Source organism: Chelonia mydas, chromosome 12 (genome assembly GCF_015237465.2).
Source record: "Chelonia mydas isolate rCheMyd1 chromosome 12, rCheMyd1.pri.v2, whole genome shotgun sequence".
In the NCBI taxonomy this organism is placed as follows: domain Eukaryota; kingdom Metazoa; phylum Chordata; order Testudines; family Cheloniidae; genus Chelonia; species Chelonia mydas.
Window position 1 is genome coordinate 38,953,761 of NC_051252.2, and position 27,104 is coordinate 38,980,864.

Sequence of the window (27,104 nt, forward strand, 5' to 3'; positions counted from 1 at the left end):
TCATATTTTTACCACAACCACTTTTTCTTTATAATCATCTTTTCTCAGCTTGAAACATGAGACCTTTACCACGAGCCCAGATTTTCCTGTTACTTAAGAGACATCCTTGAATAATTATAATGAAAGGGAGAGAATTTTAAGAACAGTATTTAATCAAGAGCTGAGCCAAGAGGCTTTTTCATTCTAGTATACAAAAATCTGGAACGTTTAAGTAATAACTGTGTTTCCTTTAAAATTTCCTGGGCCTAACGTGGAAAGTAGGGAGTTGTCCACAATTTTCTCAAAAGATGAGACGCTAATTTTATCCAGCTCAGAAGGAAGAAAGTGCCCAGACTCAATATTCCTGGTCAGTTACTGACAGAAACTTGGTTCTTGAGAGAAGAAATTCTCTGGTTACAGGGAAGGACTGGTAATTTCCTTCTTGATTACCTAGTAGTCAAATAAAACAAAGAGATTCATTAACCCATTCTACCATTATAAAGGTTCTGTAAAAGTGACCCGTGGGAGTTTCACATCTATTTTTTACCAATCGTTTCAATTTTATTTTTTCTGTTTACAAGTCAAACAGAAGGTCTCTAATGTCAGCTCAACACACTATCTGCAAGGACAGATGTGCTCTGTATTCGCATCCCGCAACAACCCTAAACCTGGAATCAAAACCAATCTGAAATTTACAAGACAGAATACATCAACACCTATTTTTCCACAGCTATATTGTTTTGAAGTGTTATAGAAGTTATTTGTCAAACTTCACAGATCTGATTAGGAAGACCTACGCAGCATCTATGGGAAGTAACAAGGTGCTATTTTTCTCATCATGCTCAAACTAATTAAGGCTTAGTGTAGAACTTTTAACTACCTATCATTCTTTTCAAGTAAAGATGAGGAAAGATGAATGTAGCAACTAGTGAGACTTGATCTGCTAATCTAAGAACAAGGAGAGTGCTTTCCTTGCTTGCATGCCGTCAGGTCAGATTCGATGAATTCAGAATGCTGAGAGGATCTAGTGAAAGACTTGAATAGTCTGTGAAAGGAAACCTTGAAGAATAGGGTTGGCAGTAGTGTTCTCTTTGATTGTGTGCAGGAGGGGAACCTGTAAACTTACCCTAAAGATAATTTAGGGTTTCTAAAGCTGCAGTTGAGTAAAATTTCCCAAGGCTGGCTTCTGACCTAGCTACCCGTGCTAGGAAATTGAGCACTGACCTCGCTATCCACGCTAGGAAATTCAGAACGGCAATTGTAAATGGGAGGGGGGGGGGGAGGGGGAAGAGAGTAGGCTATTTTCCTATTAAGGCCTTAAATCTGCAATATTTCCCCATATAGCACATCTAGATTTTTTTTTCCCCGTCAGACTTGAATCACAGGGTAGCTTGGGCTCCTTCTCGGGACCGAGTTTTTCTGAAATTTATATTATACAAAACTTTTCTTGATCAGACAATTCTTGCATTGAAATGATTATGGTGTAGCAGCGCTGAATACTGTAACTGTGTGCAGAGAGTTCAGTAAATAATACTCTTGGGTAACTTTGTCTCGTCATCAAATAACCTGATATGTGATAGAAGGGGCGGGGGGGGGGGGGGGAACCTGGCTCCCTCTCTTACAGCATCATACCATTAGGAAGGAGTATCACTCTGGTTTGTCTCAGACAAACATTTGCAACTGTGCGTATATTTTGGCAGAAGATTTCAGAACAATGAGATGTCAGATTACAAGGGAATAGGGTTGCCAAGGCTGGTTTAGACTTGCCGGGGCCCAGGGCCGAAGCCTGGGCAGTGGGGCTCAGGTTACAGGCCCCCTTGCCTGGGGCTGAAGCCCTTCGACTTCGGCTTTGGCCCCCAATCTGGGGCAGAAGGACTCGGGAGGGCTCAGGCTCCAGTCCCCCCCTCCTGGGGCTGTGTAGTAATTTTTGTTGTCAGAAGGGGGTTGCGGTGCAAAGAAGTTTGAGAACCCCTGGTCTAGACTACTGTACTGAGCAAAATAGATGCAAGCTGCTCCTAAAATGTTAGAGTTCAGCCTTATATCCAGACTATTACTTTTGACTGGTACAGCAGCCAAATAATTTTTTGAGAGTAGTTTCTAAAACGGGATCGTGACCTACTTTGGGGTCCCGATCCACAGTTTGAGAACTTCTGTTCCTGACCAAAGTCAGTGAGCATTTGGTGGCAGGGGAGTGAACATTTATTTTAATTCAACGCTACTAAATTTGCGTACAGTTCATTCTTCACCACAATGAAAGTGGGGTGGAGTAGTAACTAGCAGAGCACAGGCCTACAAGCTATAATATAAAAAAGGTTTTAAAACAATGGTCTCCTTAAAAAAAGAAGACTGGGAAACCTACTCTGGGAGGACCCTAACTAGTGCACATACATACAAAAGGGAAAAAAAATCTAGCTTAGCTTTCAATTCAGCTCACATGGGAAAGGCTAAAAGGTACAAGCAGGAAAATCCACGTAACAGAACCTACTACTACAGTACCACGATTCCAGGCATTTACGTTGAGGCACTCATGTAATTATGTCAGTTGAAATATCAGGAAAAAAAGGTGCCCTGTGTCTGCACAGTAAACAGATCCACCAATTCAGACAGCTGATACTGCTCAGGTGCTCAAAGGAATGTCTACACTGCAATTAGACACCTGTAGCTGACCCGTGCCAGTTGACTCGGGCTGCAGGGCTCGGACAGGGCTGTTTAACTGCACAGTAAATGTTCTGGCTCAGGCTACAGCCCAAATTCTGGAACCCTCCCCCATCCTGCAGCCTGAGCCCAGAAGTCTACACTGCAATTAGACAGCTCCGCTGCCCGAGACAGCTGGCATGGGCCAGCCGCAGGGTTTTAATTGCAGTGTAGACATGCACAAAGTGATCAGTCGTGATGTGACAGGTTTTGGCTCCTCCCCAGCATTCCACTGCTTTCTCCTCCTTAGTCACCAAATCTATACACTGGAATAGGACGGGTGCTAAACAAGTATGGCAGCTACACTGTTTCCAGCAGAGACACTGATCAGCACCGTATCTAATCACTGTAAATCTAAGATTGGCTTGCAGGCCTGTGCAGTGTTTGGGGACAGTGATAAAAACTGAACACTCTAGCACTGTCAATGTTCTGCCAGAGGACAGGAAGGTGGATTTCTGTCTTAGATTTGCTCGACTGTGGGCGATATAAGCCTGGTAAGAGGGGAAATGGCAAATGTCCTATATATAAGCTTCCTGAACATGAGAGAAAAATATTTTACCTGAAACCAAGTTCCTCCAAAACCCTTTTCTGGGGCCCCTATGTGGGTTTGATTCCATGGTGGTAGAATTCAGAGTAACAGCCGTGTTAGTCTGTATTCGCAAAAAGACCAGGAGGACTTGTGGCACCTTAGAGACTAACAAATTTATTTGAGCATAAGCTTTCGTGAGCTACAGCTCACTTCATCGGATGCATACTGTGGAGAATACAGAAGATGTTTTTATACACACAGACCATGAAATGGTGGTAGAAGAGGCGGCAATGCCTTCAGTCCAAAAGCCCCTGAGCACTTCCTAAAGAATACTATTTTAACTGTACTTTTCTTAGCCTAAAAGAGTATTTGAGGACATGTGATATCTTTTAAAGCTGAATCCAAACCTTCAAACAGCCTTTGGTCTTTAAAACAGAAGGGAAATTAATCTAAGGTGAAGCAAAATCTCCCAGCCAGGGATTCATCCAGAAACCTCTCCAGGAAACCAAATTGAAAGCCAAATTGTGACAAGATTAATAGCCAAGGAGCATCACACAAATATTTGTTGCCAAAGAAAGGAGATGGTATATTTTCTTAATTTTTTCCCTCTTTAAATCTTGCTTTGCAGGTCTTTGACACAGCATGCTTATGGTGGAGTATACAACTGTACTGAGAGGTGCATTTAACTTATGACCGATAGGGTATTTTAATGGGCGTTCCCTCAAGGAGTAGCAAAGATTTTCCCACAGCTAGATCTAGCTGTACTTCAAGCCATGAAGATAAATTTAGAGGTAATTCTATTAGCCACTTTCAGCAGCCAACTGCTTAGCAGAAGAAAGCTGGTGTTCCAGGCATTTCTCTATTCTTTGGAGGATAACAGTATTTAAGAACAGATTGAGGAGTGTTTGTATTTTGATTTGATAGAGACTTAGTGATCAAGATACATATTTGCTGAATATCTTCTCTAGTGAAATAGCTGTCATGAGGGCAGTGAAATTCCTAAATTTATTCTTCATCAGATGAAAATCTCTTTAAAACAAAAAAACCCACACAGGAGTTCTGACCTTCCTTTTTCTTCAGAGATGAGAATTCTTCAGAACATAGCACACACACAATTTTCTGTGTTTACTTCTGAAAGGACCCCGAGAGGATCTTGACTTAGGATCTGTCCATATACTTCAGCCATGAACAGCAGTAGCTCTTTAAAATGGCTGTCAAACAATTGTTTCACTGTTTAGATTCTCACTGATTTGCTCTGCAGCTCCTGGGTAAAGTGGCAAGTTACCTGCCACACCACTCAATTTTAGCTGTTTGTTTGGCAGAGGCCTTTCTGCTAACAATCAGTGATGATTAGCTACCTTGGGATGTAAGTGATCCCCCAACCTAACGATTCGTTCACTGTGATTTCCAATCAATCACAAGGACACTGGAGTGACCGTTGGATACTCTCATCCTGAAACCAAAAGCTGAGCAGACAGACTCCAGAGACAAGCAAAAGCAGGTTAAAGAGCTCTGATTGAGAGCTGGTCTACACTACAGAACTATATCTGTATCACTACATTGCTCAGGAGTGTGAAGATTTTTCACACCCCTGAGCAATGTAGTTATACCGACCTAACCCCGGTGTAGACAGTGCTACGTCGGCGAGAGAGCTTCTCCCACTAACATAGCTACCACTTCTCAGGGAGGTGGATTAATTGTGCCGACAGGAGAGCTCTCCCTCGTTGGCTTAAAGCGTCTTCGTTATAGTGTTTTAAGTGCAGATGTGCTCTCAGGCAACGAAAGGCAGAGAAAAAGCTGGAAGAGCTGCACATAGAAACATGGTAAGACCAGACAATGTCAAACCCTCCCCCACTTTAACATACTCAGGCTGTGAAAGAGGTTACCTAGATCAGGGTGGTGACTTTCATAGTCAGGGGCTCCAAAATGAGTGTGTTACATGGCTAAATAGTGAATTTGGTGCCAGAACAAACCAAACCCATTGATGAGGAATTACATCCTGTACAACAGCTGGAACAACACATACACCCCTTCTCAGGGACACAAATAGATCCATGAGCTGAACTTGGTGCTGCTCTTATTTTCTACAATAGTGTTTTCTCCCTTCATCTGGGTGTCATCTTTTAAATTAGAATATGGGACATCAGCTTAATCAATGGGCCCATCTTATCGTATTTAAACACTGCTAAGATTCAAATCCATCCAGTAAACTAGTTGGTTATAACTATATAAGAGATTATACATGAGATTACTGGAGAGTGAATATATTCAAATACTAGATACTTGCTGTAGTCAGTGTGCATGAGGGTCAAGACAGTGCCAACTGGTCAAGTCAGGGCAGCATCAATTATGCTTATGGAAAGGTCTCTTTTGTACCATTAGTTAGAGGCAAGATACTATCTATGTCAGCTATACAGAGAAAGCAAGCATGCCTTCATTAAGGAGGGGTTGCTGGGGAAAACTGCACCAGAGCTAAAAGTCTTCTTGCAACATTCCTAAAATGAAATAAGAAAACATTTAACACAAAAGTTTAATTTAGAGAGTCCACACTGGAAGACATCTTTTACAGCTGGGAGCTTGAAAGAAAAGAACATAATTACAATTCTGAGCATGAAATTAGTTCTCTTCCACACATCTGAACCAAGCCTAACTGCTTCACCAGCTGCAGTGAATCAAAGCAGGCAGAATTAAACAGAAAGAACCTAGAAGTAGCAGCTCTTGATGCCTTTAACCTAGTAATTGTACGGCACCTGGATCCGGAAAGGCTGTGGAGCATTGAACAGTTTCAGATGTTCGGCTGATGTGGTGCACCGACTATTTGATCTCAGTGGAATGTAGGACCTCAAACAACGCATCTGTGTACTGGCTGCACTGCAGATCCGGTGTGGACTTGGGGGGGGAGAGGGGGGGTGGGATGTATATAAAAGCTAAAATTACACTGCAGTTGGAAAGGAAAAATGCAGCCAAATCTGGACTGCTATTTAACTGATACAACAACAATTGCAGATTTGGTCTTACACATTTCAGTCAATGTGACCCCCTAGCCATTTCCAGACACGTTTTCAAATACTTCAACTCTATGTGGGCTCTACCAGCTGTCTAAAAATCTTGGAGGCTTGAAGACTAGTGTTGTAGTCTTTGTACTTCTAAAGTGTCAAAGGACTTGTTCTGGACTGAATAAACATTAAAAATAAACATTACATAGAAGAGTACATTGAAATCAGATATGCTAAATTTTCCCCTTTGATTTTTAAATATAACAAAGAGGATCCATTCAAAACCACACTTATATCAGAAGTCAGTCTTTTAGGTCTCTTCTTTAAAGAATTTAAATTCTCCTGGGCTTATCATTTCAAAATATACCGATTACTCCAAGATAGATCCTTCCCCTTTCATATCTGAACCAGCATTCATGTGCCATTTCACCTCTCTTCTGAGAGTAAAGTGTCACAAATTCAGATACTTGTGATCTGCTATCCAAGAGACAAAACAGCTGTGAAAAAGCACAGTAGATCCAAACTTACAGCCCTGCTTCTTCCAGGAGAGATGAAATACCCATATGTAATAGCTGAGCCACAAACATCAGGCACACTCAGTGACAGCAACAATCCCTTTCTGTCCAGAAAGGCAGATTAATTATAACACTACCAATATGGTAGGACAGAACTGGTCCACTTTAAAAATTAAAGAACAAAAGTAAACCCTGTAGAAATTAAAATCGAAGGTAGAGGAAATCAAGAGTAATTGCAACCTTCCTGCTATGGTTGGTAGGTGAATGTAGTCCTCATGGAAGCTGCTAAACTGACAGCTGGGAAAACTGAAGTCCTTAATGTCATTCAGGGAACAGATGGGGACTGACAGGGAGAGCTCCCCCACACTGCCTCACCTCTTACTGGGGAAGGAGCAGCTCAGTGTGTGGAGATGGGCATACAGGCAAGAATAATTCAGTCTTTGGGCCTTTCAGTCCTTTTGTTTCTGCTGAGTGCAAAGAAAATGGGGGCACAATTAATATCTGATGTGACTTGGGTCACCTGTCCATTAGAAGAGGATTGACCACTCTGTTTCACACAGTTCAAATAACTATCAGATATTAACTTTCAGTTACTAGGAGCCTGGGCTTCATCTGAACTGGTGGTCTAGAAGTGAAAGGCTCCCATCACTAGAAGCCAGAGCCATCCAGTCCTATTAGAACACTGCTAAGTCAACCACCTCCTATTGCAACAATTAGTGTTACTGTTGGAAAAATATTATCAAAATGCCCAGAAAACAGAGGACAATTCTCCAGGAGAGAGACAAAGACTTCTCCCTTTTCAGCATATTTACACTAAAGTGTTTGCAGTAAACATATGGTTGTTTCTAAAGCTGAATAATGAAATACGTATACAAAACCTGAATCTAGCCCACATAACATTTTGCATTATTATAAGATGCTGCATGAAATTATATGTAATTCAGGTGGTACTGACGCACCAGACATTTTATACATACATCACAGCTCAAGAACAAAATATGATGTCCTGGTCAAATCAGAATTCTTTAAGAAAAATCTATGCTGTAAAATGTTTATTGTTTCAAACTGAACTGAAAAAATGAAAATAGGACAAAATGCTGGGCTCCATAAAATGCATCATTTAAACCTTTCCTTTAAAAGAACTGCATCAAATGACATGCGTTCCAAGTTCTTCCTTATGAAGTAGATATGATTTCCGCACCCCCTACACCAATATGGACTCAAGAGGACTTTTCCTCATCTCCAACACACTGTCAGACAACAGAGCCAATCATAGCCACACTTTTTGGTTCCCTCTGCAACTTGCCTTTTCCAACTAATTTTTCCAAGGAAATGATTTAATCTAAAAATAGTCTAGTAAGTGGCTTGTTATCCTGAGGTCATGACCCCCATGGAGGGGGGGAAAGGTGGGAACAGATTCAGGGGGCTGGAACAATGCACGTTTTCTTCATGACGATATTGGGCTGGTGGGGCGTCCCAGAAATGTTGCTGTAACATGGGGCCATGATACTGAAATGGAAGAGGTTGAGAACCACTTATCTAGTAACTTCTACATATCTGAGTTCATTCTTCATTTCTTGATTTAAGACTTATGTATCCCTTCTAAAAATTTGGGTTGATACTGAACAAGGAAATGAGTAAAATCACTTGATTACTCTGTGGGAATTCCAAATTGATGTAATAAGATGACAAAACCCAGTTCACAGGGGGGTGTCACTTCTATCCAGTTCTATGCCAACAGCCCACCAATCTGGGATTCAGTAGTAATGCTTCTGATACCTTCAAAAGACCTCTGCCCAAAAAAAAAAAAAAAAAGTGACAAGATCAGAAGTTTCTTTGCTACAGTGAAAAGGCTCCAAGCTGCCTCTCCACACAGGTCAAGAGACGATCTTAAGAAAAAAGGGATCTCATCCTGGTTTGCCATTACAAACTTTACTGTGGTCATTCTAAACAACATGTGCTGAGGTTCTGTGGTACCAGACAGAGCTAGAATCTATGTGAAATGAATCTGACTGCTTACATTATATGTTTATACATAGAAGAAGGCCGTATGCTTCCTGGACGTGTCTGTCCCTTCACCCAACCTGCGCAGGCCAACGTAAGTGGCAACACTGATTATGGTTCTATCAGTTCTTTTCCTATCAAGATTGCCTCAAGGATATAAGGGCCCTGTGTCTTCTCTTCTGCATTTTCCAGGATCATGCTCTCTGCCAGAAGAGACTCTTGGAGTGATGCTTCTCCTACAGAACTCTAGGCAGGATATCTACAGCCGCAAGTGGGCCAACCATTTCCTAGGAATGTGATCTTACAAAAATTAATGGGGGAAATTGGTGTATTTCAGGAAGGAAGAAACAATGTCCTAATTAGTGTCAAACTGTTCCCCAGATGGTATCTTGATTAAGAGAACCCTTTCCTTCTGTGGAACAGGCTCAGATGCACAGGAACTGGTACAACTCAATATGCTGGCATTGTAAACATCTCTCATGATGACACCCCAATCAGCCGGTTCAAATAAGAAATTCTAGACAATATTTGTTCTAGAGAGGTAATACTATGATCACCATCCTCTTCCTGAAGACCTACAGGGCAGATAAAGGAAGTTAGGGATAGCACTAGGTATATTACCAATTCAGAAAAGTTATGGGCAATGCATGTATAGGCATTTCGGAGGTCTACAGACACCAAATAGTCTCAGCCCACTAGCTAGGATAAGATCTTGCCTGCTCCGCTATAGAATGCCTATAATGAACTGTGACTGCAGGTCTAGTTCATTGCAATCCAAGAGAGTGGAAAAGTGACAACTCTCCCAAGGGAGCAGAAGCCTTTCCAAGTTAGGGACAAATATTGCTGCTTTGACGAAAATGATATATATTTGCTCCCATTTTCTGGAGATTTGGGGAGAGAGGCAGAGAGAGGACAGGAATACTTGTGGCACCTTAGAGACTAACAAGGATAAGCCATCAAGAGCCTCTATGGTGACAGCAGAACAATGTTGCTCCAACGGAAGAAAGGTAGAGAGTATACACTTTCCAGTCAAAAAAGCTTCATGGAAACCTGCTGATGCCTTCCAACAGAGGGAAAGACTTAGAATGGTAGTGTAAGGATTTACCTAGACTCTCAAACAAAGGATGTGTTCTTAGGAGAAGGCTCTGTACCCAAAAGGGAGATCTTTCCCATTTTCAGGAAAATAGGATTCCACACTAAAAGGCAATGTTTAAAGACAAATGCACTTGAATATGGTTTTAGCCTGTGCAAGAAGGCATCAAATTAAAACGCAATATCTAATTATTTAAGCTATACATTCATTTTAATTACTGTATTTGTCAAACAGCATAACATTTTAAAAGTTTAGCTACTTTGTAGTTGCAATAAACTCACAAATGAGGAAAATCTTAACATCTCACTATAATTATGAACACACTGGTAGTTACACAAGCAAAAGTTTGACTTTTGCTCTGTTGAAATTCATAAATACCACAGCATACCACAACCCATTTCATTTTGGTTTAAATCTCCTACACGATAGAGACCTTACCATCCTTGAACCCAAAAAGAACTGCCATTACTTTCCAGACAGGAAGTTCTGCCAACACCACAGTGGGCTGAAATCCAAACCACAAAAAGCTCAATAAGAGCAAAGTTTAACAAATAAAATATTAGGACTTGAAATTTACTTTTTAAAATAAAACCTTGTGAAAGGGGGTCTGAGAAAAGGGGGAAGGGGAAACCACAATTAAATCATTAATAAATTCCATATAAATCACGACGGTCCACTGTATGCTGGAATATATATACTAACAACTTTACAGATTCATCACCTTCCTTGAAAGTCTAAACTCAACATGGTTCTACAATGCCCAGAGCTTAGACAATTTCAGGATTCTAAAGTTACAATGGTTTATGGTCCAGGACTGCTGCACCTAAAACAGACTTGCTGTACCTACACTGGGATATCACAATGACTCTGCCCTTCCCTTCCCATGTTGCTAATTGGAAGAGTGGTCATGGCTAGACCCCTGCTAAGTGGGAGGTGATTTTCAAGGAGGTCCTGGTATACAAAAGTTTGAGAACCCTGCTCTAGACCATGGAAATGCTAGGAGTCCCAGTTTTCCAGAGGGGGTTTCTAACCTTGGACCGTCGAAAGAAATGGTACCTTAAACTACCTTCTAATTATAATTTCTCCAATCCAACATCTTACATTATAACCCAATTTTCTCTGAAGCTAGAAACCATTGCTTTATGACATCTTAAAATCTGGAATACCTGCTTTCAAACAGAATAAAGCATAAGTAACAAGTGGTTAAAGAGCTATGGCTACTAAAATGAAGGCAAAAATGAAGCAGGAAAATGCAAATCATAACCAGAATGACACGGTTGTAAAGCATGGATATAGCTTCATTTTTAAAAAGCCAGTATGTTTTCGAATGTTCACTTTGTAAAATCCTTCAGCAGTTCACTAGGTTACTATCGATACTTTCACGGTGGTTGTCATTCCCAACCTACTCAGCCTATTTAATCCTACAATCCTAGAGAACCAGGGTTGGAAGGGACCTCAGGAGGTCACCTAGTCCCACCCCCTGCTCAAAGCAGGACCAATCCCCAACTATTTGCTACAGACTGATCCTGTTTTCGTATCTAAGAATTGATACAATGATCCAGTGAAATTAAATGGGGGCTAAACTGAATTTGGGGGAACAGCCCGATATTTTCTTCACTCTATTATGGACAGAGGAACCACTTATGAAAACAGCAGCAAGCTTTGGAGAGAAAAACACAGTGAAATTAGAAATATTTAATTTTTTGGAAATCAAAATGTTTCACAAAAATTAGTATTAACAAAAAATGTGCATTTAAAAAGTAAGTGAAATCTAACTTCAAGTCTCGCTAAGTCTGAGCTAGAAACACTAATGGAACAGTATAAATGCCTTTAGGATTAGTAAAAGTTTCCAAACACTGGCCCTGTACCAATGATCAAAGAGATATTTTCAGGCCCTGCATTTCCCAAGCCCAAAGACTAAATATGGAAGGGGACCTTCCATCAAGTCTGATTTCTAGAGTTTAGCAATCTGAATTTTCCTACTATCCCCAATCTAATTGCATTCTGAATATTTCTATAATGTCATTTTTCTTCCTATTAAGATAACCTCAGTTTAATACTCTCTATTTGTGGTTGAATACCCAAGATTTTGCTATAATCTAAACAGTTCCGAATCTAAACTGCCCCTGATAGTCAGACTACATTAGCTTAATTTTACCATCAAGCAGCAGCTAATTATTTCATAGACAAGTATTAGAGAATGTACAAAGCCATCAGTGTTTGTAAAGCTTTTTGTTTATGTAATTTGTCTATTACATTTTGTTAATGTGCCCAGAGACCTTTAGGCATGTGGTGTTGAGAAACAGTTATGTTTCAGCCAAGGCATGCATAATGCACAGTACCTTATAAACATGTCTTTGGAATTCCAATTTGCAATTATGCACAACTTTTTGCTCTAGTTATCAGTGATAAAATCTGACTAATCCTCTTGCTCATCTCCTAAGCTTGCACAGGAGCGTCTTGGGGCTTGGTGTTGCTTGCAAGTACGAAAAATAGTGAAAAAGATTAAGAAGCTATTAAGACTGTTGTGGATTAACTGTCTCCTCCCATGTTCACATCCAGGCAGACCCATCCATCCATCTCATCCAGGCAATCCCACAAAAAAGTGAAGCCTTCTCTGTTGGAACATGTCCCATATTTCTTTTGGAATATGCCCCAAAACAATACAAGTCTGAAAGCAAAGTTATACCTCACCTTTATTCAAGTTACAGTGTAAAACCCTTCAAAGCACAAAACACACTGATGCAGTGGTATATTTAAAAAAATATATTTATATTAAAACTTTCCTACTTTTAACAATGAGGTTTCTGGGGAGGATAAATTAAGCTACCTCCCATCAAATCCACTGAGGTGTTGCAGGGGTTACTACAGCAGAGCCAACATCTTAATACTTAATATTAAAACAAAATTAACATTCATTTGCAACTAATTTTAAAGAGGGTTTTAAAAAATTAACCAAGAAACTGAGGAGAGGAAGATTCAGCCATGCAGTAGAATCTGAAGCATCCCACCGAATGTAGGGATTTCCTCTATGCTGGGTAGCCAAACTTACTGACCCTCCAAGCCACACATGACAATCTTCAGAAGTTCGAGAGCCTGCCTGGGCTTGGGGCTTTAGCCCTACTCCTACTGAAGCCTCGAGCCCTTACAGGTAGGCCCTGTGGGGCTGAAACCCCAAGACCCCCTGTCCCTGCCCTACCACCCTGCTGCAAGGCAGAGGTCACAAGCTTCACCTCCCCCACAACCACCGAAGTCTAGTAGGTGGAGAATTGACGGGGGGAGGCGGGAAGGGGGTATTCTGGAGGGCTCTGAGAGCTGCACTTTAACTCTAAAAGCCACATGCAGCTCACAAGCCACAGTTTGGCCACACCGGGTCTATGCTTTGCGCTGGTAGCAGAGTCATTCTGACAGGAAGAGTTCTTTTTAAATTTAGCATAAAGATGCCATTAAAAAACTGAAAAACAAAAACCAGGAAGGCAGAAAAGTTAGCTCCTTTTTATTGCTATGATCGACCAGTCGCAGGTTCCAAACAGTGACACAACCAAGCCCAGGTCGCATACTCAGCAATGGGGGAAGCTCACGCTAAACATTTTTTTAAACTCCTTTTGTTTACAAGGAAGTAATTTCTGCTGTAGTATTTTTGTGATTTTATTTTGTTCCTCAAAAGCCATTTATCTAGCAATAGGCATTTGACTCCGTATATTTGCTTTTCATACAGCATTCAATCTCACAGTAAGTAACATAGGGAGATTTTAGCTATAGAGATTACAAAATCTTATCAACGAATAACAGATCTGACCTTTGGCCCAAGGTTAATTGCTCAAACTAATTGGAGAGAGAGGGAACCAACTGGACTTCTATATTATACCCATCATTTAATGCCAATAAATTTTAAATTGGATAAAACAAACATCTGCATTAAATGCTTTTCAGTAGCCTAAGCATTAGTGAACATTTTCTTTCAGAAGTTTCTTTCCTGTATTATGACAGGTTTCAGAGTAACAGCCGGGTTAGTCTGTATTCGCAAAAAGAACAGGAGGACTTGTGGCACCTTAGAGACTAACAAATTTATTTGAGCATAAGCTTTCGTGAGCTACAGCTCACTTCATCGGAGCTGTAGCTCACGAAAGCTTATGCTCAAATAAATTTGTTAGTCTCTAAGGTGCCACAAGTCCTCCTTTTCTTTTTCCTGTATTGTGACTAAAATATAAATTTCTATTACAACACTTAACTTGAAGTAAGAAAATGCTGAAGGCCTGCCTGTGAAAAACAAATACAGGATACTGGCAAGACTGCAAGAATGAGGTAAAAAAAGACTAGTTAACACAGAAGAATTTTCTTCTGACTACAACATAGACTTGTTTTTTATTTCTTGCAAGACTCCAGTAATAAGGCTAACTCTGCCCGAGAATAACCAGAACTATTCAATAATTACCTGTGAACCATCTTATCGTTATAGCCAGAACAGCTGAAAATTCAGATAAACACTGGAATCTGAGAAGGCAAACACAGTCACACCTACAACTATGTGCCTACTGACAAACTGATCATCAACTCCAATAACCACATATTTCAAAAGCTTGCCCTCCATGCTAATTCTCACACAAAATTAAACTGAATATAACTCAGACATTACCCACACAAAAGTAGTCTTTCTGGTCATTTGATTGCAGGCACTCACCAGCACCCTGAATTTTACTAGCTTTCAAGAAAATTAGAGGTAAACTAAATGTTAGATACCCAGGAAATTCAGAAATAAGGTTAAACTTACAAGTTTAAACATCTGAAAGAATGGAAATTCACATAGAGCGGCTCCACACAATCTTAACTGTGCCCCAGAGAGATGTGTTATTTCTAGATCAATTACTTCTCTTAAAAGTCCACAGTTCTGGAAATCTTAAATCTGAAGACTTTCCACATGTACAAGCTGCAAATAATGCAATGAAATGCACACAAAAGAGTGCTGGTTCCTTGTCTCCACTGTTTATACTTACACACGTCCATTAAGCAGCATACCTCACTCTAGGCTTTCTTAAATACACAACCATGACATAATCCCGTAATGCCCTTTTAACCATTAATCAACATATTAACAGAAATAACCCAAAAGCAAAAAGACACTGAAGATCAAGTTCCCAGAGCCTTCCCATTCCCTCACAGCTAGGAAAAACAGCTGCTTTCCCCCCACTCCCATTACAGGAGCGAGGCTCCAGCTCTGGCACCCACCCCTACTGATCACAGCTGGGGCAGTATGGGAGGGGGGCAGAAGCAGTCCATAAACTGATCCCAGGGCATGTAGGGTTTTAACACCTTAAGATCTACCAAGCATTTGTTAGGTAGCCAGTACAGATAAAAAACCAGTTGCATAATGTGCTCTCAGCAAGATAATGCAGATCTGATCACAGCTGCTACCAGGTCTTAGAACAGCTAGCAATCCAGCCAGACAGTGAGATTGAACATTTGCACCACTAATGGACAGTGAAGCAGCACAAAGCAGGCAACATTTTCTTTGCCCTCTGCCGGGATTAACTCCAAGAGAGAGAGTTAGGTATCAGTATGAAGGCACCACATCCCCATCCACCTCCAGAGCCCAGACATGGCTAAATCCTCTCCTCCACATTAATCTCTGCTGGGAAAGCAGCATGGACTGAAGTGTCAGCAGATATCATCCTGCTCTAAATCACCTTTCTACCAAGCATACACAGCACCCATCTCCCAGTTCTCAGTGATCAGCTGAATGAAGAGCAGTAGGCTAAAGCTGAACACAGGTAATGCTTCTTGGAGACACGGCTCACAAGATAATATCCCCCGCTATTGAGTTTGCCCTCAGACTGTTAAATAGGATTGCAGCCTGAGTGTCCTATTGGAATCCTGGATGCCCAAATTAGCCATGACATAAAAAAAACCACAGACCTGTGAATGGCCAGAATATTGCATCCTGTCAGGAACAGACCTATCACAGTGATCCACACATCCACGATATCCATGTTTAATTGCTTCAAATCATATCTTGAAAAGAAGCCACAACACTGAAAAGCGCCAGTTGGTACACAAAATACCTCTCTCTCCAGCAACACAAGCTACTCTGACCTTTGCCCTGGTACGTCACACTCTGCACAGTCTCCCCAGTGAATACAGAATCCAGGTAAAGTCCTCTATTATGACAATCAATGCCTTCTACGGAACTGGCCCTGGTTACCTGAGACCCCCCCCCCCAATGACAATTACTTCCCCACTAAAAGCAATAAAACAGTCTGCTTGGATTACAGATTCAATTCCACGGAGATGAAAATGATCATGGACTTCACTTTCAGAACTAAATGCAACACTCACTTCTGTGATGCAGCTTTCCTACAGAAAGTTCCTCTCTGCCTCACACATGCACACCACCCTTACTTACTCTTACAAACCAAAAACCTGTTAACTAATCAAGCTACAAGTTACGTAAGAAGGAAGATCATATTACAATTTTCCAACAGCACTTTGGAGGTTCTCAGATACTATGGTGAGGGAGCCATGTGAGTACCTAGACAAGAGGTGCTGAATCCCCCGAGCACCTCATAAGAAGATCAAGTCCTTAAAAATCAGGAACAAGGAATGACTGCCTTCGGAATGCAATTGTCTAAATGAACCTCCCTCTTAACCATATAGGATAGCAAAGATAACCAAAGTGGACACAGCCACTCTAAGAGCCAAGCGTTTTAGGTTTTTCCATTCACTGATATGATGAAGCAATTTATTAAAGATGGAAAAAACCAGGTTTGTTGGTGTCTAAGGGCCTGTCTACACTGGCAATTAACAGCGCTGCAACTTTCTCGCTCAAGGGTGTGAAGAAACACCCGGAGCGCAGCAAGTTTCAGTGTTGTAAAGCGCCAGTGTAAACAGTGCCCCAGCATTGGGAGCTACACCCCTCGTTGAGGCGGGTTTTTAAGAGCGCTGGGAGAGTTCGCGCTGCGCCGCAAGGTACGTTAAATGCGGCCGCAGCAGTGCTTTAGCATTGCCAGGGTAGACTAGCCCTAAGAAGCATAATGAGAATCACAGGAATTGGGAGGATCCTGAAGAGCCTACAGCTCAGAGGCAAAGCAATAAGTCTCTAAAGCTCACTGAGGGGATCAGTCCACTCCCCTGCAGACCTCAGGAGGTTCGAAGGAAGGGTGGGAAACCTCTCCACCCAAACCCTGCAGACTGCCCTAAATTTCACAGAAAGGAAGTCCTGCTTCTGTTGACTTTAGGTGGCATATAGCAGTGTGCACACATGCAGTGGGGTTCCACTGGGGATAACTGGACCTCGAGTGGGGGAACAAGCAGAGAAGGGGTGAGTTGTGCAAGACACTCACGAAGAAAAGTCTCTCTGGTTCTTTCCACTTCCTAGCCTTATCCTTAGAGAGATGAGCTAAAATTAGCTCATCCATTCCCAAAACCCCAAAGCAACGTTAGTAATTAAAAAGTTTACTAGTCAAATATTTTAATCAACTGGCAGTTCTTGTGGTGCTCAGCTAGGTGAGTTAAGTAAATCAGACTAACCCCGGTTCTTTCTATAGAGTTGCAAAAATGTTAAGACTTTTTGAATTCTTGAACAGAATTTTAGGATTCAAGAGCCCTATGTTTAGACGTCTTAAGGCGTTTGACTTGGTACCGCACAACATTTTGATTAAAAAGCTAGAACTATATGACGTTAACATGGCACACGTTAAATGGATTAAAACTGGTTAACTGAAAGGTCTCAAAAACATTGTAAAACAGGGCATCATTACTGAGCGGGTGTGTTTCCAGAGGGGTCCTGCAGGGATCAGTTTGTATCCTTATGCTATTTAACATTTTTATCAATTACCTGGAAGAAAACCACCACCACAGGAAAAGCTTGCATATGACAAAAATTAAGGGAATTGTAAATAATGCAGAGAACAGCTCACTGATTTAGAGCAATCTGGACTGTTTGGTAAAGTGGGTGCAAGCAAACAATATGCATTTTAATACGGTTTGAAGTAAACATACACATGTAAAAATAAAGAATGTAGGCCATACTTATAAGATGGGGGACTATCTGGGGAAGCAGCAACTCTGAAAAAGACTTGGGGATTGTGATGGATAATAAACTGAACATTAGCTCCCAATGTGATGCTGGGACCAAAAGAACTCATGCAATCCTGGGATACATAAACAGCGGAATCTCCAGTAGGAGTAGAGAGGTTATTTTACCTCTATATTTGGCATTGGTGTGACAGCTGCTGGAGTATTGTGTCTAGTTTGGGTGCCTATAATACAAGAATTATGTTGATAAATTGTAGAGGGGTTCAGAGAATAGACACAAATATGATTAAAGGATTGAAAACGTGCCTTATAGTAATAGACTCAGAGCGCTCAATCTATTTAGCTTAACAAAGAAAAGGTTAAGGGGTGACTTAATTATAGTATAAGTACCTACATGGGGAACAAATATTTAACAATGGGCTCTTCAGTCTAGCAGAGAAAGATCTAACATGATCCAAGGACTGGAAGTTGAAACTAGGTAAATTCAGACTGGAAATAAGGCATACATTTTTAACAGTCAGAGTAGTAAATTGTACCAATGATAAATTAAGGGTCATGTTGGATTCCCCATGGACAAATCTAAAATGAAGATGGGATGTTTTTCTACACAATAGGCTCTAGAAATTATTCTGGGAAAGTTCTCTGGCCTATGTTATGCAGGAGGTCAGACTGAATCATCACAATGGTCCCTTCTGGCCTTAGCATTTATGAGCTATAAACAAGGATAGCAGGCCCCAAATACATGTTAATCCATCTGCAAACTTTATGATATGCTTTGTATAATTTATTCATTTCCCCCTGACCAAAAGCCCCCCACCAAAAGAGCTGAATCTTTTATTTAAAATAAAAATAGCATCCACCATTTATAAGTGAATTTACAACAGACGAATATGTGCAGATGGTAGAAGTGAAAATGGTTACAGAGCTAATTTCAGTTTCATTTTGTATTAAAATAGTTGGACACTTGAATTTGTCTTAAGCAGAGGACAGGTAGGGTTCCTGTAAAATTCACGCTTTGGGTTTGCCGCCACCTCATAGTATTCAAGCACTTGAGTGTCAGTGTTAAATTCCAATTATTGGAAAAGAATGTCAATATTTGTGAGAACTCAATAAAATAACAGGTTCCCTATAATGACTCTTCTGCACCTTCCTCAAATCTGAAAAACAAAAAGAGGAACGCCTTCTTCCATACCATCCTCTATACTTGTAGTGACCTTCCTCTAACTCCAGTGAATCTAGCTCCCCCATCTTTGCCATTCAAATCCCTTCTGATGACCCAGTTCTTCTACTAGGCCCACAAACACTCATTTGCATCAGTAAACTGACCTCTCAAGTCCCTTCTTATTTAAGAGGGAATGAAAGATAGGAGGAGAAAATGAGCTAAAACATCCTAAGCCACCACTTCCTCTAAGTCTTCAGTATGTCTGCTTTTACCTGTGTGCCTTCCAGTATGCAAGCTCCTCAGAGCAGGGACAGACTGTGCAACTTGTATGGCATCAAGTGCATCACTTGAACCTAACGATAACATGACATGTGTCTTGTGAAAACATGCAGCCTGAGCCATAGTGTGTGTAATTCTCCCATCCCACACCCAGACGTCATCCTACATGGAATCTAGAGCGTAAATACCTCCAGGCAGAGACTACAACTTTATTCTCTCAGGCACCACACACACTCTTTGAATGCTATACAAATGTTAACAGGTAAATAAAATGATTAATACCAGATACCAACTGCTGACATTTTCAGTGACTAGGTTCTGAGTGTAAAAATCTGTTCCATTTCTGAACACCACAAAGAGCCCGAAAGCACTTTTACTTTCGGAAAAGGTACCACCCAAGAAAAGAGTTGTGTAACAATGAAAGTTGCAACTGGTCAGTACACTCTATTTCAGTTATAAAATCCTTATGTGAGATGAATCATAAGCATGTGTCACTAAGGCCTAAATACAGTACAGGAATTTCCCTGACGAAAAATAGACCACATTTGTTACTGATGATAGGAAGAACGTTCCAGTACACTCTGCCATCTTTGCCTACTTGCTTGCATCATTGGCTTTGTTCTCAAAAGCAACCATGATTCATGAATCTAGAGGGTGTAAACTGATTAAAACTTACAAATGCCTAACTGCTGTCTTGGAAGGAGATTTTGGCAGTTTAAGTGTTCTAACCCCTTTAGGAAAGTAAAAACAATTCAGACACTGAGTATAAGAAATAAAAGCATTGTTCCTATTATAAACAATTATTGCAATGTTTTCTGACCAGCTCTAGAACAGAAACATGGTAGGAAGACGGCATTTGGCATGGCAACAGTCTTCTCTACCAGGTAGAAATTGAGTTTGATTTATCCAAGTTACAGCCTGAGCAATACCATTTAACCAGAAGTTTCTTGTTAAACCCAGGAACTGCACAGTTAGGGAAGAGCCATGCTGTGCACCTGTGCATGGCAGACATAGCTTTGTGGTGAAAGTTTAGCGAGAGTGAGCAGGGAGGCTCTGCGGGCTCTAACACTGAGGGTGTGCAATAAAGGAGCTCCCCAGGTGCATTCCACAGAGGGCATTCAGGTGGTGTCTGCCAAAGACGCGACATAGAAAAGAAATTTAATTTCAAAAATTTCATTTCATTAAAATGTTATGGATTGTACAAGTAGCAGCTTAAGCACTCAAATCAGGAAATGCCAGAAGTTGAGGCTAGATGTGTAATCTGGAGAAGGGAGCTTTAAACCATTACAAAGACAGATTTCCAACTCTCTCAAAGGATGAACAAACTTGTTTCCAGCCCTGGGAGGGCCTGAGGTATTGACTTTAATTATATTTTTGTATTTAGAAAAAGTTTTGGATCTTTGGAGGTGCTGCATTCTTATTAGTTTTACATTTTCTGTCCTTCTGAACCCTAACGGAGTTGGATTCATGATAAATAAGGCAGCCTGACTTTACAAGTGGAGGAATACAATAAATCTGGATAAAATGGTAAACACAATATTTCTAAAATATTTTAAAATAATGTATCTTACAAAATACACATGGGCATGTTATGGCATAAAGATTTTAAGGATACTCACTGGGAATGACGTGCATTACAGCCATTTCAAACTCATGCAGATAAACCCTTTATACAGCCCACACCATCATGCAGGGGTGGCCAAACTTACTGATCCTCCAAGCCACACACGATAATTATTAGAAGTTCAAGAGCTGATGCACACCTGCCAGGGCTTGCGGCCCCACTCCTGCTGAAGCCCCAAGCCCTAGCAGGCATGCCCTGTGGGGCTGAAACCTCAAGACCCCCCCCGTCCCTGCCGGGCAGAAGCCCCAACCCCACCACGCTGCTGCAAGGCAGAGGTCACAAGCTCCCTCCCAACCCCTGCCGAAGTCCGGTAGGTGGAGAATGGGGGGACATGGGCGGCTCAGAGATCCACACTTTAACTCTAAAGGAGCCACATGCAGCTCACGAGCCACAGGTTGGCTGCCCCGCCATAACGTATTCACTCTGTATGTAATAAAAATGCTCTGCTAGATCTTACACTTTTCACCTGTTTACGATCTTATGTACAGGCTAAAACCACATACTGAGGATACGAGGGTAGTCTACATGGGACTCGAACTACTCCAGAGACAAACGTGAAAATTATGTAATTATTTTAACACATTTTAAAATCTGAATGTTTTTTATGCAAAAAGGATACTACCATTTTAGAACTACGGTGTGAGGAGTATAGCAGGAGCATATTTTAACCAACCCACACGCCCAATAATTCTGCTTCTTTAATGTTATCTTGGACTAGTAAGCCCACTTGCATGTGGTTTTCCAGCTCTCTCTCATCGTTAACATCTGCCTCAACATGAAGTAAATACAAATACCCTCCCTCAGAATTGGAAACAATTTATTCTGTATTTGTCAACTATATGAAAAGAGCCTACACATTCATCTTGCCTACAACTGCCATGTTAAAAAGCAGAAAGTCATTCATTCAACAAGGTTTCTAAAATTGAGTGAGCCATCAGTGTATTAACTGCTTATTTTTGTTGACATTGGTATTTAGGATAACATATCACAAGTCTAGAGAACTGATCTATCTCCCTATTAATATTGATATGAAAATCTTAATGCAAATTGAAGATAGAGAAAATGTGTTAACAGTAAGCAAGGTTATTGATACAATTCAGAAAAACCAGGAGCTCTATGACATCCTATAAGACCAGTCATATTGCATCAGGCCATGATCCAACTTGCCCAGTATCCTATCTCTGACAGTGGCCCATACCAGAGTTTCAAGCGGAGCGTACAGAACTGGGCAGTTACCGAGTGACCCACCCCTGCCTTCCACCCCCAGCATCTGATAAAGATTTAAATTTGTCCTGAGTATGGGGTTGCATCCCTGACCATCTTGGCTGCTAGCCGTTGATGGACCTTTTCTCCAAGCACTTATCTTGTTCTTTTTTTAACCCAATTATACTTTTGGCCTTCACAACATCTCACGGCAAGGCAACAAGTTCCATACGTTAGTTGTGCACTGTGAGAAAAAGTACTTACTCTTGTTTGTATTAAACCTGATTCCTGTTAATTTCATTGGGTGTCCCCTGGCTTTTGTATTGTGGGAAAGGGTAAACAACATCTCTATTCGCTTTTCCCCATGATTTACAACTCCATAGACCTCTATCATAACCCCCCTTAGTCTGCTTTTTTCTAAACCGAACAGCCCTAATCTTTTTAGTCTCTCCTTGTATGGAAGCTGTTCCATACCCTTGATCATCCTTGTTGCCCTTCTCTGAACCTTTTCCAGTTCCACTATGAGATGGGCAACCCAGACTGGACATAGTATTCAAGGTGTGGGCATACAATGGAATTACATCATGGCATGATATTTTCTGTCCAGTTTTCTATCCCTTTTCTAATAGCTCCTAACACACCGTTAGCTTTCAACTGCTGCTGCAGTTTTCAGAAACTGTCCACTGTGAGTCCAAGATCTCTTCCTTGGGTGGCAACAGCAAATTTTAGAACCCATCATTGTATGTGTTTCATTGGAATTATTTTTTCCAATATGCATTACTTTGAACTTAATGTTAATTTCATCTACCATTTTATTGCCTAGTCACCCAGTTTTGTGAGATCACTAACTCCTTGCAGACTACTTTGGACTTAACTATTTTAAATAATTGTGTCATCTGCAAACTTTGCCACTTCATTTTTCACCTCCTTTTCCAGATCGTTAATGGATATGTTGAATGCCATAAGTCCCAGTACAGATTTTTGGGGGACCCCACTGTTCACCTCTCTCCACTGTGAAAACTGACCTTTTATTCCTACTCTTTGTGTCCTATCTTTCAGCGAGTTACTGATCCATGAGAGGACTCTTCCCTCTTATCCCATGGCTGTTTAGTTTCCTTAAGAGCCTTTGGTGAGGGCCCTTTCCTGTCCAATTTTATATAAATCCAGTATATTATTTCAACAAAAAGCAGTAAATATTTAAATGTTACTGTAATAAATTTAAAATGTTTTAAATAGAAAAAATTAGTGTTAAACGTATCACAAAATCAGGCCCCCATTTAGTTTAAACGATGCTGCCTTTATTGTAGCATTTCTTTGAGAAGACAATTTAATTCTGGAAGCATGTACTGAAATTGCCTTTCACTATGGGAATCAGCTTTACAATCGTATCCTTCTCAGGAGGTCAGAGTGAAGCGAGACTCAAGCTCTAAAAAGCAATTCTGTTTAGCAGCACTACCTTATTCATCCTTTTAATCTTACACCTACATGTTCATTATGGACTCGATGAAATATTTGTGCCAAAACCACCATCAAAAGCCATTTCAATCTCTCTGCTGCTCTGAGAAAACCTTGACCCCTCTGCTTCTCTAATGAAGATGGTAGGGAAGTGAGAATTATACCAACTGTCAGCTCTTACACTAGAGTTTTCTGCTACAGAAACATTCAAATCACTGAAACCTGGAGCATTAGGCTCAGTGTAATGCAGAATTTTCTTTCTGCAACAAAAACAGAATGCAGCTAACTTGTTAAAAACAAATATCTTCGAACAGCTTAGCAAAAAAAATATCTCCACCACACATTACCATGGTATGACTGTCTTGCAAGATTACATACATTTGTATGCATGAAGCTAGATTCTTATATTCTCCTTTTAGTTCCCTCCCCTCTTTCCACTCATATAGACAGGAGTTGGCTTTTTATTATTGTGAGACAGCTACAAGTCTTGTATTTTTTTCCAAGGTGGTAAGACTCATGGTCATTCTGGTATCCCATGGAAGAAAGTTCCATTATTGTCTGCTGGCTACCTCAGTCCCACACTCCCATTAATCTCACTCTGTTGATCGCTCCACTGTTTCCATAGGACAGAGATGCCATGGTAGAATGTTACTTCAAAGTGAGAAGCAATCAGATGAGTAGGATCAATGGGGTTCAAGACTCTGAATTTAATTCAGTGGGGAGCCTATGTAGTGTCCATTTTAGTCACCCATGCTGGTTAGCAGGGATACTGCTGTAAACCGTACAAGCCAGATTTTTTTTTTTTTTTTTTTTTTTTTTTTTTTTTTGAGTGCCTACATGTTTATTCCCAGGTACAGTACCTTGTGCAAACTGATTATCAAAATCATGGACTGCAGAAGCCAAGCACTTACGGGATGGGGTGCAATATTCTTGCAGTATGTGAAAGGTAGCACAGCAGCTGTTCCTACTTGATTATCCATTACTAATGAGTCCAAGACCACCTCTAGACTGTGTATCACTGACAGCGGAGGGAGCAATGTCCTCCACTGAGGGTGAGTAAATGATACTGCTAGTTCATCAGGCTTCAGCCAGCTGCTCATCAGTCACTGATCTCGTTCAGACCGTGGGCTAATTTGGAGACGGTGTACATGTGCATAAAGGTGCGCGGCAGATATTCATGTGCTGAACTGCAACGATCACGTAGCCCTGACTTCATCACCAGTATTAAGCCCACTTGTCTACCTCTGCGGAGACTTTTTAAAAACCTGAGATCTCAGCATCACCCAATCTCTTTTTTTGGGGGGGTAATCTGCCAGGTTTTTTATTGGGCAGCAACCACTCCTGCTTGTACATCTGGACAGCACAGTGCACACTGTGGGTACTACCACAAACAATCGCCACTTTCCAATGTGATAAACAGTGAAATACTTTTAGCCCCAGAAGTTAGAGCTATTGGAGTTTAAAATATTTGTTTCCTATATTTAATGTTGCAATTTTGTCATTTCCTCAGTAATATTCTCTCTCCATCCGAGTCATCTATAGTTGGACTCAATTATATAGTCAAAGAATACAAAAAAAACAGACCAAAAAAAGTTTTACTTTCATTATCTCAAATTTAATGGAAAATTCCATATTTTGGGTTGAGAAGGAAACGTTTTTGACCGGGTTTTAAAGGGCAGTGGTTGTACTAAAGCAGTTCAGAAGTTTGGAATGACAGTAGCAGTCTTGGGGGAGAGAGATTTGTGGCCGGACTGCAGGCAAGGTAGATAAAGGTGCAGGATAGATGCAATTTGCCATGAACCTTTGCGATGTCACACAGATAGTACCACATCTGGCAAGAACACACGCTGTATACAGATACACAAGCCTAGATGATCACTAACATTTTCTTGTAGGTTAAAGTTATTGAAATGCATGAGGAAAAAATTAAGTCCTATTTTAAAAAATCAGGTTCAAAATACAAATATTGCAACTGGATACTGCTCGGTCCAAAATCTAAAGGAATGAAATAAATGATCCTTCATATCAAATTATTAAGCATATCTGGTTTGTTACTATACACGGTGTTTCACAGTGGATTTTGATGTGGTGCAATGCCACAAAAAACTCAGGTGAATACCAGTTAGAGAAATATTTACTTTGCATATCGCAAGAGGTTTCCTACTCTATCACATTTTAATTACTGTAATAAACTGTGGCAGGGGAGAGCTGCTGATGCTTGGCCTGTGTTCTGTTTCACTCTGAACAATTTTTATTATTATTAATACTCACCAAGGGAAAGTGAAATAGCTTGTTTCAGTATGAATATCTTGGAATATTAATATGGACAGTCTAAGTACAACATGATTTATTTTCAAAACTTAGAATGGAAGAAAAACTCCACAAACTTGTGAAACTGACCATCTCATTCAGTGGATGCCCATTTCTACACTAAATTAGCCTTTTTTAAATAAAAGCCATTAGTATCACGACAACTAGATTACAACATAATTTAAATTCAGCATAAACCAACTTTTAATCAAGCAGCTAAACTCCCAAGCACCAACACACTCTCTATGTTATTTATTAGATTCCTTCACCATAGAATCTGAGGACATATAGACAGGGAATTTAAATCCTGGACTGATACCTCATAACCTGCACAGTTAAAAATGGCAGCTTTGCACCATGGAAAAGTGGAGAATCCCAGCTTTCAATTAGGATTCTATTCTCTGAAACTGCCAAATCTGGAGAAAGATCAGTTATACTGTTTGTATTATTTTGCTTTTCACAGGACAGCAGCACAAACCATTCTCCCATAATCAATCTCAAATTAACCTAATCTAAATTCCCTTTTCTGCATTCCACTCTAAGTAATCCTACTAAGTTTATATATATAGAAAAAAAAATTGTGAATTCGTACCTCTAAGGATGTTATGAAAATGTAAGTCACAAACACAGTTTGCATGAAAAGCAGTAATTTTCCAAAGCCTTCATTTATTATCATTATGCAAACCTAGAAAATATAGACGTCTACTCTCCATTGGCTTCAATTACCTTAGTTATAACCAGCAGAAGGAACATTAGACAAGTTAAAATTTTAACTCAAAGTCTCTTATTTAAGAGCTTTTGGGGAATCCGAGGTAGAAAAAAGGCTCATGACATCCTGTGCAAGGATATTAAAAGTACCTTACGGACTCAGCAGCCAGGCACACTAACAAGCTATGAACTTTGCTGAAATTAGACAAAAACTGACGCCAAACAGTTCACTAGAATAAAATTAACAGTCCTGCTTTCATTAAGGGTCAGGAAAACATTGCTACATTTGAACAGATTTTTTTTTAAAATGGAAGGTGTTTTTTTTACTATCCATGGATATTTGCAAGGATAAAATTTAATTCAGTGGGTCTCAGCTATTCCATCACAAAAGTTTAAAATGTTCATATTCAGTGTGAAAATATCAGAAAGGTGAAGTAGAAAAACACCATCTTCACCATACTAGTATTCGGCTTTGTTTGGGGGGAGGGTTTTGCACAGAAATAACACAAAACAAAAGAAAGT

The 27,104-nt window shown here is 40.5% G+C and overlaps 1 protein-coding gene across 5 annotated transcripts in view; it reads right to left on the reverse strand.

The window, feature by feature from the left end:
• ANKRD11 (ankyrin repeat domain 11) overlaps window positions 1–27,104 on the reverse strand; it is a 227,911-nt gene that overhangs the window by 164,153 nt on the left and 36,654 nt on the right. The gene's annotated exons all lie outside the window — the stretch shown is intronic.